We start from the raw sequence: 13,659 nt of genomic DNA, 5'->3' as shown, positions 1-13,659 counted from the left end.
AACAGTTAAACCAACAAAAAAATTTGGTTAAAGCGACTAGAGATGCTCGTAATTCTGATTTAAATATATACGATATGTCTGTGCCGTATATTAATTATCTGGCATAAAACTACTATTCACTAGAATCAAATATAATTTTGTTACGTGCACACTGTTTGATTTCTTTCTTTTATAAACTGGAAATTTCTTTTTCACTGCGTATTCTTACCTGTAGGTGCCTTGTCGAATGTTGAATAAATGTGCTGGAGCCGCTTTTCTTTGGTGTCTGCCCTGTGTGTAATTATCGAAGGTTAGGGAGATGTAATGTAGGAATCCACTGTTGGAATTTGTTGTTTTTCGGTATGATAACTAATCTTTATACCTAACACTCTTTATCTTGTTATAATTATAGAAAAATGCCATGGCTCTAGCATGTTCGTAGAGGAATCCCGATTATGTACATAATATCCGTTGGCAGAATCATTTTAATTGTATAGATTTCGAGTTCATCTTAGTCCAGGGTTTAAAATTCATACAGTGTCATTTGATCCAAGGGAAGACATTTATTATGCGTAATAAACCTCTAGGGAATCAGTAACCAAGTGGCACATGAATGGTCATTCTACCGTGAACAGTAACACATGAATATAACATAACGACTGGGACATAAACGACCGCACTGGTAACGAAGAATAATTATTTTTGTTATGTTGTACAGATGTTAAAAGAACATATCGTATCCATTATATTAATCTGAAGAAAAAAAATATTAAGGTAGAAAGAAACAATATACAGGCTCGAAAGAAGATCCGAAAATACCATCCCACCCGACGGTGACACTTTAATTAAAACTAAACCTTGGATACAAGTACACGAATTCTGCAATTTGTTCAGTGTATTGATGAACAAGAAAATAATCAAACATTCAGGTCGGATAAATGTTCAAAATACATTTATTGCGTATTGATTGGGAATCCATTCAGAAGAAGAATTTATATGCGTGGGTGTGATTTGGATTTTTAACGTAGTTTTAACAATTTTAGTCATAACGCTATGATGTCTGCAGTGTGGCAGTTAAGTCTTTTGTATGACTTGGCCGGGTTTGAACCCGCGACCTCCAGCATCCGAGACGGACGTTCCAATCGTTTGGGCCATTGGGGCGGTCAACATTTTATAAACAATCAATTTCTCTTTTATTTCCTGGCAGGTGTGGGGTAGAGTAACTTGCAGTTGCTCGTTTGGTAAAGCGTAAGATTAGTTATCAAAGAGTAGCGGATGCGATACTTTCCCAAGCCACAGCCCAGCAGGCTGTCTCTATGTGTCATTGGAAAAGGTACAGAGTTTCCACATCCTTATCCTGATAAAGTCATCGATGTTTTTAAGTGATGTTAACACCCGGCCCCTGTTATTTTTAGGCAACATTAATGTCTTAGCAACCAACTGAAAGTATAGAATTTAAAAGAAAAATACTTCATGGCTTTTTTTAAACCTCTCATTCAAATCAATGGAGAGACAACAGTATGACTTATTCATCGAAAACATTTAGTAGATGGAAAGTAAGAAATAAATAAAGAAATGGTATTAACATAATACGCATGAATTACAGAAGACAAAATAAAGTGATATTGCTTACATTCAAAAGAAAGCAGAAGATGGTTTCAAAATTGTTATTTGGCCAATATGAATACTAATTTGTTATGAAATCTTTGAAATATTCGTATAATGGTTTATTTAGCGTATACTTCGATTGTTTTTGTACCCATACTCGTAGATTTTGCTGACGTAGACTTTAGGGATTGATTTTAACCACACGATATCGTATTTGAATTCCTCCACAACCAGCAGCATGGGCAGGATTGTAGAAAAAGTCTATTAAAATCGTATCAATGTTGATGATGTGAAAATAAGTTGATAAAAACTAGCGATGTTCTTTTTTGTGTGAAATGTTTTGATCAGGTTGCATATCTTTGCTGCTGGAGTTTGTTAATATGCTATTTTAGATCCAACCGATTCTTGATGAATGTTTCAGATTGGAAGTGTTGTTGTCTTAGAAGATGCTGCATTTTTCTTTTCTTTGTTTTTTACGACTTTTTTTTTTTTGATCTCTTAGACTAGGTTTGACTTTATCGCCTACAGCTTTCTGGTGAAGAGGTTGCAGTAATTGACTATAGCGTTAAGACCTTTCTGTTGCTTATACAAATCAATACAGCCATAAATAATTGTACCTCCGTATGGAAAGCAAGGAATTCGTCGTTTGTATGAACGTCAATGTTCCCTCAACCGTTTCAAAGGAACTAAACTTAAAATTGTGGTCCTTCCACAAGATTCAGTGGTCCAAGTAGCATGGCATTCCAGAGATGTCCTTACTGTTCATGTTCTTCTTAACACGGCTACGAAAGGACGCTCAGGAATCAATTCTAACAAGAGAACCGCGACATTTAACAACGGTCCTTTTAGCATAGGAAACTCTCCTCGTTTAATAAGCACTTTTTTACTTGACTCACTGGAGTTTTCAATTTCACCATTCGTCGAAGCATGTGACAATGTCGTTCTAATCACTGGTTTTGTATCTGGTTTTATTTATTTTCTTTATTATTGATTTGTTTTCTATTTGGGCCTTGGTAAGTAATGATCAGAGATATTCCTGTGTTAAGATAAATATTACGAGAACTTTGAGAGGAAGACATTTCCTGGTTGAAAGACTATAGAGGAACGTGTTTGTCTGTGCCAATTAGTACTCGAATATGGCCAGCCTTTGTCATTCTATATATACATTTTTAGATGAGTGAAAAGGATACAAATGGCCTCAGTATCATCATTAAGAGGGGAGACAATTATGTAAGGCAAGGAATAGTCTTTTCATGGACCTATCGGAAGCTTCATTTACACAGTTTGTAGGTAAACACAGAAAACCGCACTTGGGAACCACATGGACAGTGCCATCTATCGATTAAGAATCTGTGACTCTGACCAAGAACCTTTACAACTGAGATTTAAGAAAGCAATTTATTTCAAGAATCCGGAGGATTTTTAGGAAGGACATGTGTTTGTGTATTACATCCACATTCAGTCCATGAAATCTCTGGAGGAAATATCCTCCTCCCTTCAACACATCGTTACAGGTGTATGTTGTTTGGAAGATTTGAAATAAATATAAAATCAACCGCATTGGAACATATTTGTTTTAATGAGGGACAATTGTTTATGATTTAAATCACTTCGTCAATGTAGCGTTCAAGCTAAATCATCAAATGAATTATTGGCCAGGAGTAATATTAATCTGTCCTGAAAAAATAGATGTTACCATCGAATTAAACCCGTTCCCAGTGCTTGATCAGGCGAGAGGGCAAACAAAACTTAGTTCTTTACATCTTTAAGAGGGTAATAGTTTCGCCCTTCCAAATAATAATAATAATAATAATAAGTTTGTAAGAAATATGTATGCACACTCTTGTTTTTATGACTGATGAACATAAATCAAAGCCGAGGCTAAATCAGAATGAAGAAAGAGAGTAAACGTGAATGGAAGCTGAAGAGATATAATGCTCAATAATAACAGAAATAATGATAATTTGTATGGCTGAATGTGGAATATGTTGTTAAATTGAATTTTCATAACAAGACTATTTTGAAGACTTAATTCTTGGTATGTATGATGAATGTTTAAACTAAATCCATTCCTAACTGTAACGGAATGATAAGATTGTTACACTTATATGTTGTACTAACTATCACTGAATGGCATTCATTCAACTAATTAAACATTATTAAGTAATAATTGTGCGGAACGATGATCAACAAATGCGACCTTCTTGGGTGATTTTACCATTGGCCAGTGTTTGAGAAATGCGGTCCTTATAATTTTGTAATTTTAAAGATATTTCACAGACCAATACGACACCAGTCTTTTGATGTCGCAGTTCTAAAAGTTAGTCCTTTTAGCAGTGTGACCTTAAAAAGTGGCAATTTTATGTGGCTCTCCTTGGACTGCTTTCCTTGAACAGGTTATCAAGTGATATAACTGCTGAAATATTTCTACGGGCAAGAGTTTGAAGAATGGGACTCAAAAGAGTAGCAACATTGGTCATGCAAACATTTCTTCTCATAAGTAATGATTCTACAGACCAGTCATCCAGTAACAGAACTCTCTTTCAATGACATTGTCACAGGCAAATCAGCTATCAATATAAATCGCAGGAATAGTAAATCTTCAGATCAGGCGTCACAAAACAGCGATATTCGTAGTGCATAGTACATTTCTTTGGACGACCTTTCCACTGTAATCTTTTTAGATGACCTTGTTGTTGGTCGTTCTTTAATCGATGTGACCTTAATGAAACGCAGTTCTGCTGATGAATTGCCGAACAACGTGACTTTATATTTCTATCACCAGTGTGGTTGGAATGTGACCCTCTTTCAATGACAGCAAATTAACTCTCTTTCAGTGGCCTTTACAAGTTTTTGCCCAGTGCGACTCAAATATATTACTTGTAAGGATCACTTTTTGAGCGTGATGAATAGTCATTGTATGGACCAATCATCACGTAGTGTCACCGTTATTCTGGAGTGTCGATGTGAAATTTGACGCCCATGAACCAACCACTCGTAGCGCTCTTGTGATTCTCTTTCAATGATATATCCATAGACAATTTGTTTAGTGGTAAACCTACAGACCGGTCATAGAATAACTGTTACACTTCTTTGTTAGCCTTTCAAAAATGATCACCTCATTCTTATATAGGATGCAACATACATATTGTTTTTTACTCTCCGGGAAGTCTACATTCTAAAACTTATGCTCTGTAATAGCTACCAGTTCCGTCGAACGTCAAGGATCAAGCATGGGTACAAGCAAACCTGGCATGCACACAAATGAGGTTTTCCCGTCCACTTGACGAGTCTGCTAGTACTTTCAAGGGCAAACATAACATTGACACGGCTTTTCTTATAGTATTGCATTAGCACCTTATATGCGATAGTAGCAGAGGTGTTATGAGCTCCACATCAAGCTCCTTGAGAGATCATTATCAAGTTGTGCAGGTTAGTATACCAAATTTAACAGATTTTGACAATTTTATTATATTCTTTGTCTCTTTTGCATATAATACAAAATTGTATTTTTACACGAAACATCCCCCACTAGGATTGTATTTTATTTTATTTTTAGTTTCGACATTATATCAAGGTTTTGTCTTATATCGATTTCTTCATCATCAGGTTCACGCTTATCGAACGGTTTGATGTAAGGTCATGTGACACATAGAGATAAATGGTGTCCTTTACCGATTCTCTTGGCATGTTTACAATTGTCACTAGTCAGTGTTATGTGACAGAGCCTAAAGAAGATCCAACCCTAGGGAAGATATAACTTACAATCACATCTACATTATATACATATATTAGTATTGTATTGCGTGTGTCATGTAATCTTCACAGAACGTTATGTTCATGTTACATGTGACATCTGCGCATCTCCTTCTGCATGGTTATCATCCTCTAAGTATACAATTTTATGCCCAACGATATCAGATATATGTTTACGAATTATCTTCACATGTGTACGTATATGATATAAAACTCAGCAGGTTCACATGATGGATAACAGTGGCTGACTGCAGTATGTTTGGTTCTTTTATCACATAGAAGCATAGCCGCAGATATGTCATCAAAGAAACAATGGCGAAAGGTCTTATGCAATAGTGGACGGTGACCTTGATCATTTAACCATAAATACGTTACCGTGTTTGGAAGAGAAAATCAAATTGGCTCATTTTGTCAACATGAACTGTTGTGAAATTGTGTTTGATACATTCTTACACAGTTTCCATCTAAAGTCAATATGTATGCACTATCATTTGCCTACTGCGTCATTAGCGAGATTATATAAATCCCACCTATGTGCAAAGCACACAATAATTGCGGGGAATAATAGGACACATGTCAAACAATACAAAGGTTAACATAAACTAAAAGAATAGTTTGTGCCAGACTAAATTGTTAAAACGTTACCTGGTCATATAAATCAGAAAATAATCTCATCATGTTTTAATCATCTATTCCTCACATTCGATTTGAAAATGAAACATGAATTGCTGCGATTTTAACGTCTTCTACATGATGGAGGAGCAGACCTAAAGTGTCAGTGATTCTCAGTCACGTGATGAGATTCTCTACTGCCAATATCAATGCTACAGACGACACCTTCAGATCAGTGTATATAACATCAGTGAAAACGTTTTTGGTACCTATCTACATGATAAAATGCTGCCTTACTGGTTCATTTCAATTCCAGTCTGACGTAAATTAATTAACAACTCACGGAACGAATAGATATTACCATTAATAGGTACATAATATTAACAATCGGTTTACACATTTAACTGACTGAACGAACACATACTACATTCTACACCTATAATAAAACTTAAAGCCATGGGGATAGAGTGCTGGACTCATGTGTTTTCTTAGAAGTAGTTTATATTTGAATGTGTACATACTAAAACCAAAAGACAGAAAGCTGAGTGTTTATTTCTTCCCTTGTCCATTTGTGTGAAATCTCCAACAGCAACGGATAACTGTTACTAAGCAAAAACGAAATACATTATTCGCATATTCATGTCGTTAATTTCACTATATACTTTGCATAACACACTAAACTGTTCCCTTGTACAGGTCAATATGGCATGTTATCCCATGTTTACAGAGGTAGACGAGTTCATTTTGATACTGGAAGGGAACAAAAATAACTATTCTAGAAATACAAAGTAAGATCCTTTGTGCACTTTATTAGTCTGTACTTGAAACTTCTGTTGTCGATATTTTCTTTAATCCTAACTAAGCGAACTTAGGAGGCGGTCGCATATAACTGAACGTAGAAACCTTATTTTAAAATAGAATGATCCATCCAAATTGACCAGATAAGCGGAGTTATCAATGTCTAATTCCGGCGTAGACATGATTAGATTTATCATCTGGCACATCGGTAGCCCTATCATGAAGTAAATAGAGACTAATCAGGTAGAGTATGTTAATTTGCCTTATTGAGCATTTTTCGTGTTTTCCACAAAGATTTATCACAACAAGGTACATGATATAAAAACTGATTACATTTTGCAACGGATGTAATATTTCTGGCTTCATAAATTATTATATCATGATTATCAATCATCTGAATTTACTTCTCTAAATAATATTTGTTTTTTAAACAAACAACGAGAAGTTTATCATTTTAAAATATTTTCTAAACAACATAATAACTGTGTGAAGCAAAATGGGAAAATATAATAAATTTAAACAATATTGATGTTGAAATATTTATTATAATTTAGAGATACCTATTCAACACAATAGAGATTATTATCACATCTATTGTCAAAGCATCAGCTTCGTTCGACATTGTCACTTCGCCACAGTTAGTTCTGGTACTTTATTCAGATTATAGACCAGTGCAGTACACTAATGTAAACATAGACGATTTCCAGAGAACTACAGTTGGACACAAATGTCTTTCAAGTTATTGGCTGTTACATCAAGCTGATATTAAAATGTTGATATCGCTCCAGTGCGATGACCTCGTCTTTCGCAGTCAACCTTCCTACAGCTTTTTCCATACGACAAAGATAGAATTAACTCAAAAAATATAAAACAAAAATGAGGTTGACCGAAATTAAGTTTACACGAAGCCACATTATTTATTAAAAGGCTGTTTAGCTGTATCAACACTTCACCATGCCTAGCCGACATATGTTAAATATGGCAACCAGTGCTTTTCAATGCATTAAATTACTATTCACTTTTGTTTCCATCAGTTAGCCGTCGTTGGATGATGCACATATTTTCCACAAGTATTTAGGTGTGTATCAAGAAAAGTAAATTCCTTGACGCAAGGACAAGGTCCTGTTAACGGGCTCTAACGAAGCACGTATCATGTATTCGCTTGTTGGTTTGGGTTCAATGCGCACAGGACTTTACTTTGTTTCAACCCTACAAAGAACATAATAAATACATTTTTAACATTTCGTCCTTAAATCACTTTCCGTTGGTATGTAATCATGTGTTTGCACGTTGATCGAAACAATAATGTAAATGTAATCATAGCAAATGTTGATAAACTTGCGCAACAATCTTCAAGCTTTTAAATGTACAGCTTAATCGGTGAACATTAAAGTATGATATTTTGTCTTATCATGATATTGTCATGTTTTAGACAAGATGTATCAAAACCAGAGAAACTTTATATTAATTGGAGTGTATTTGTTCGTGAATATAATGATTTCTGGCTTCATAAATCTAAATATGAACATAAAGAAACTTCAGAAATCAGGATCTTTGAAATTTCTTGATTAGATAAACGAGGCGTGTGTAAATTTCACTAAATATTTGGTATATGCAGCTGTATTTCAAATTACCAAATGCGAGGCCAGTGATTATTATACGAACACCTTTTCTTCAAAGAACATCAGTTTATGTAGGACAATAGCAAATGAACGTGTACACAAGAACTGTTTGAGACATCGAAGCCAAAAGGTATATATATAGATAGATAGATAGATACGCAATGTTGAACATTTCTACCCGATAGTAACGTCTTGTTAAAAAAACAGAGCTGTATCACAGGTTATGATAAAACAAATAAAATTAAATTTTTCTAGCTTTGAATCAGATGTTTAAATTCATAACTTTCTGTGTGTGTGTGCGTGTGTGTGTGTTATTTGGATATTTAACGAGGCTGCAACAGGTTTTCAGTCATATCGCTACAATGTCTGCAGTGTGGCAGTTTATTGTGATGTCTAGCACTTGGACATCATGCCGCAAACATTTAGCATCATGTTCCATGCAGTCACATTATCCTGACACCAGTCCGACCAGTCCTACCACTAGCCTCTTAATGTTGAGCGCCGAGCAAGGCAGATTTGTTGCCCTTTTTGAGTTTTGTCTTTAAATCGCTTTCCTGTGATACGTAGTATATGTTTACAACACGATCGGACCTATGACAAATGTCGCTAACGTGGTGGAGTAATTATCGAACGTGTTAGTAATTTCTACTCAAACAATGCCCAAAATACAACATTGGTGACAAACATTCAACTTGGCACACTGCCAAACACAATTCATCCTAAGGCCCAATTGTATGCGCGTCAGTGCAGACCTTACCTGACGGTGTAAATGAGGCTTTGAATAATCTGTCTGTTGCACGAGACATCCAAACTCAATTTTTATTACATGTTACATGGTTCTTGTCATATGTTTCGTATGAAATGTATTAATGGTTGTTGGTTATGGTATGCACCGAGAAGTTCTTCTTATTTATGTTTTTAAACAAATATTTATATTTCTTAGGTATTCATTGTTCATGTATAAGCACTTTAAAATAATTCTTAAGGAAGCATTAACAAACTTAAGTGTTATAATATTCTGTCTTATATCATAACTGCATCCATTGCCGATAGGAATGACAAACACAGTCAGGTATGGTGAAAAACATTAAACTGTATGAAGAATTCGTCATGTAGATTGATAGGCGAGTGCTATAGACGAACATCACCTGTTTTTATTGTACATATCATTCGCTTATGCATCGGGTATTTTAAACCTAGGCATGTGATATGCGCTTGTTATCATCAGCCTACTTACCTATAAATCTAAAATTAGCATTCATTTTGACGAATATATATATATATATATATATATATATATATATATATATATATATATATATATATATATATGTATATGTTAGAAGGGAAGGTTGTGATAAATACAAGCTAGGAGTGTGAATATTGTTATTGCGGTATGGTCAATAACATTATATGTTCCTATAGACAATTTACATATAATGTTTTATTTCATATTCTGAGATATATAAAAAAATTACAAAAACATGTAACTGATATTGAAACGCCTAGACGTGAACCTTGGATCATGTAAGCTCTAAGCAGAGGATGTAATGATAAAATGACCCGGCGAAAATTCTAAAATACTATTAATGAGATGGAACGATATGTTATCTGTATCAAACAAATTGGGTATTATTTAATGCGGTGTATCAATTGAAATGAAAGATTCAAGTTGTTAAGTACATAAAGGATTTTAAGGTGGCTTAAATTGTGATAAGAAATATTTGTTATTATTTATTGATTGCAAAATAATCGTCATGTTTGAAAAATTCCTGTAATGATATAGTCGTAAGTTTAATTCCAAGATTTAATATGTTGCTTTAAACAAACAATTTTTCCTTACTAGTTATAACTGTTGAATCTCTTTAATCATTGGAATACTTTGTTGCTCGCGCTTTGATGCTTTCCATCCATGTTACCTTTTGTTATATTGTCGAAATATTTGTGCTTCAGTGAAACAACTAGGTGCATGAGTACATTTGATCTATGTGCAATCTGATCCTACACGAAATCCCTTGGCTGAACTCAATAAATATGTTATTTCAAACCGAGTTTTCAATGCTGCTTTTCATTTTAAGTAAGTAAAATTCGACACTGGTTATCATATATTCGGACAAAATGAGAGAAAATATTAACGGGATAACATTAGGATGCTATTATTAATAGGTGATTGGTCCAAAAAATGTAGTGGTACGTTACAGAGTTTGAACTTAGGCTGCCAACGTGTTTATTGGTACAGCAGTAAATCCGAAAGAAACAAAACGTGTACGCAGCAACATCCGTTTCTTCTTTTTGTAATTGTTTTTTCTTCAGCTGATGATTAATCGGCCGTGAGGCTATAAAGCAAAGAAGCAATCACACAGTAACGTGACATTCATGGGTAGTAGTTTTACGAACCATTCATCAGCCAATGTAACTCTCATTTTGATTGACCTTTCCAAAGGCATACCTTTGAGCAATTCTACAAATAAGTTATCCAACAATGTCGCCTCTTTAAGCGATAATTATATAGACCCGTTTAAGAACGACGAGACATCGCTGGTTTAGTCGTTTGACACTCATTAATGGTATTTATACAGCCCAGATTTAGACGTTGTGAGTCTGTAAATGACAATGGAGGGCAACACAATTGAATAGTCTGGGAGTACAATTCGAGAGACTTTAAATTGTTGATATGAAAACACTACGGAGCTTGCTTGTTTGCGCTTTTCGTTTTGCTGCTTCGTTTTCGCTTGTCTGCTTTATTAGTGTAACAAAACTCGATTCGTGATAAAATCGTATAAAATTATTCACACAAATAACATTTTAAACTAGACTGAGTCTTATAAAATTACCCACGGAAACATTGCCATAAATGTTACAGTTTAAATATGATGATATTATTCGGCTTCCACATAAATAGCGTTTTCACAAGATAAAATGCGGATGCAATGAGCATGGTTTTAACAAAACTGTATCAACGCCATACAAAACTGTATCAACACTATACAGAAATGTATCAACACCATACAAAACTGTATCAATACCATACAGAAATGTATCAACACATACAAAACTGTATCAACACCATACAGAAATGTATCAACACCATACAAAACTGTATCAACACCATACAGAAATGTATCAACACCATACAAAACTGTATCAACACCATACATAAATGTATCAACACCATACAGAAATGTATCAACACCATACAAACGACTTATTAATTCTGATTTGTGGTAAATATTATTTTTCTGGCTGCTGGCACGAATACTTTTTTGCGTTATCTTCTCTCTTTGTGACTTATTTTGCTGACTGAAACAAAGGATATGTAACATCATTTAGCAATAATGCTATTGCATGACAGCTCAAAATTGTGCCCCGGATAATAGTTATGCTACTTGTGTATTTCAAGGAGTATAGACAACGTCCATATAGAATGTAATGATATATATATATATGAATATATTAGGGCTAAAACGCACCGCAGCAAGAACTACACGAACGTCTTAGGGTAGAAAGAACATTTGATTTGAAAGTAAACATGGACAGGGAAATGGGTTTCGCATATACTTTTGAAATTACAAATTAAGTCATACGGTGATGCTATAGGGTGCCAATTAAAAGTAAAATTCCAAATATTTAGAAGCCAAACGTTGCAGAAATTCCCTAGACTTAATTCCTTCCATGCAAAGGCTATTATAAATTCGCATTCTCCACCGTTTGTTTGCTTGTTTACACACACACACACACACACGAACGCACACACCGATTTTAAAAACGCAAAGCATCAAAGAAATAGATATACACAAAACTTCATTTCATTAATTTATTTATAATTTCTAACCTGACTGTCACTAATGGGTCCCTGGTACTCTCGAATTATTGGCGTTTTAGCGCAAACGAGGCTCCGGATGTAAACAAGGAACATACTGCTCGCTGCCCTTTTCTGGTTTCTAGAGTAGTCTATTTCCGTAAATACTCTGTCGTCTGCGTACAATATTTGCAATGTCTAGCTTTGCATTTCTAAAACAAACTGAGCAAATAAATAGGAGGAACATTTGTTTATATGTGTTCAAATAGATTAAAATACAAAATTTACGGAGTTATTGAGATGGTCAAAGACTGTGAAGTAGATCATTTACGCTGCTTATAAATATATACTGGCCCAGCCGAAAATGGTGACCATGTTGCTAAAGAAACTTTGATTAGAAACGTCAACAAGTTGATAGTGTGTGAGAGCCCTAGCGAAAATCAGGTCATAAATTATAAATCAGTGAATGAAATGACAACGCTGTGTGCATTTGTTATATCCATTATGCATTTCTGCTTTTAAAATCGATGGTTGATTTACGAACAAACGGGATGGTGTGAGAATACTGTAGTCTAAGTTGGTGAATCTAACAAACTTCGTTTGGTCTCCTGAATTCACGATTCCATTTTGTCTGTGGTCTATTCCAGTCAAAATCATGTTGTTGAACTAGTTGCCAGGGGAAGAAAAGTGTTCTGCAACGAGAATTTGGCAAATATTTTGGTTTGCCAGTAGAATCATCATCCTGTTAGCTTTTCGGTCTCCTCGACATTCTGGATTGAACTATTTTTGCGTATCGTTTAGTATGTTAGTTTTTGTCTTTCGATGTGAAGGTACTGCTATGAATATTGAGGTCTTTACATAAATTATTAGTTTATGTAATGTTTCAGCGTGTCTGGTCTCTTCATCCAGATTAAGAGGATCCATTCATAGTTCGCTTCGTGACAGCTAGTAGCTTTGATCCGACAAGGATTTCACTCAGAATGTTTGGTGTGCATACTTAATGCTCAGTCTGGATAGAAGGCGAGACGAATCGATTTTTTCAATAGTTTCCATTTTTTTATACAGTAATGGGGGGGGGTCTCATTATTTCGATTTCGCATTTTCTTTGGCATTATACACAAGTATTTTGGCATTGAACCGCTAAACTAGGTACTGAGACAATTCTTTCCATTGTTATCCTAAGAGCAGATCCTTGTCGCTTGAAGTATCTGGCTAAAGGATATGTTTTGCACGCAATGTGTTTGATGGCAGCTGGCTTGGAGTAAATTAATATTCGTCTGTTGGTTTGCAGATTCGTTTTCAATCATATAAGAAATTGAGGCCAAAAGCCTATTTGTGTATTTAATATGTATGCATTGAACTTAATTGAATTACGCAATGTGCTGGCACTATTACAAAGTAATCTCGCTTCTTTGTCCTTGTTGCTAAATAAGACAATGAGAATGGTTGGGGCCACCTTCTGCGATCAGTATCCAAGTATTTTCT

General features: G+C 34.8%; 1 protein-coding gene across 2 annotated transcripts in view; it reads right to left on the bottom strand.

Moving 5' to 3' along the window:
- LOC149777829 (uncharacterized) overlaps positions 1–336 on the bottom strand; it is a 41,054-nt gene extending 40,718 nt beyond the window's left edge. For both annotated transcript variants that reach the window (XM_089938268.1, XM_089938269.1), the window contains exon 1: positions 209–336. The gene's annotated coding sequence lies outside the window, so the exon portion shown is untranslated. The remainder of the gene's footprint in view (positions 1–208) is intronic.
- Positions 337–13,659: the final 13,323 nt, after the last annotated feature.

This window comes from Sinohyriopsis cumingii, chromosome 17 (genome assembly GCF_028554795.1).
Source record: "Sinohyriopsis cumingii isolate HCF-2022 chromosome 17, ASM2855479v2, whole genome shotgun sequence".
In the NCBI taxonomy this organism is placed as follows: domain Eukaryota; kingdom Metazoa; phylum Mollusca; class Bivalvia; order Unionida; family Unionidae; genus Sinohyriopsis; species Sinohyriopsis cumingii.
Note: the sequence above shows the minus strand (reverse complement) of the source record. Positions and strands in the feature narration are given on the sequence as shown.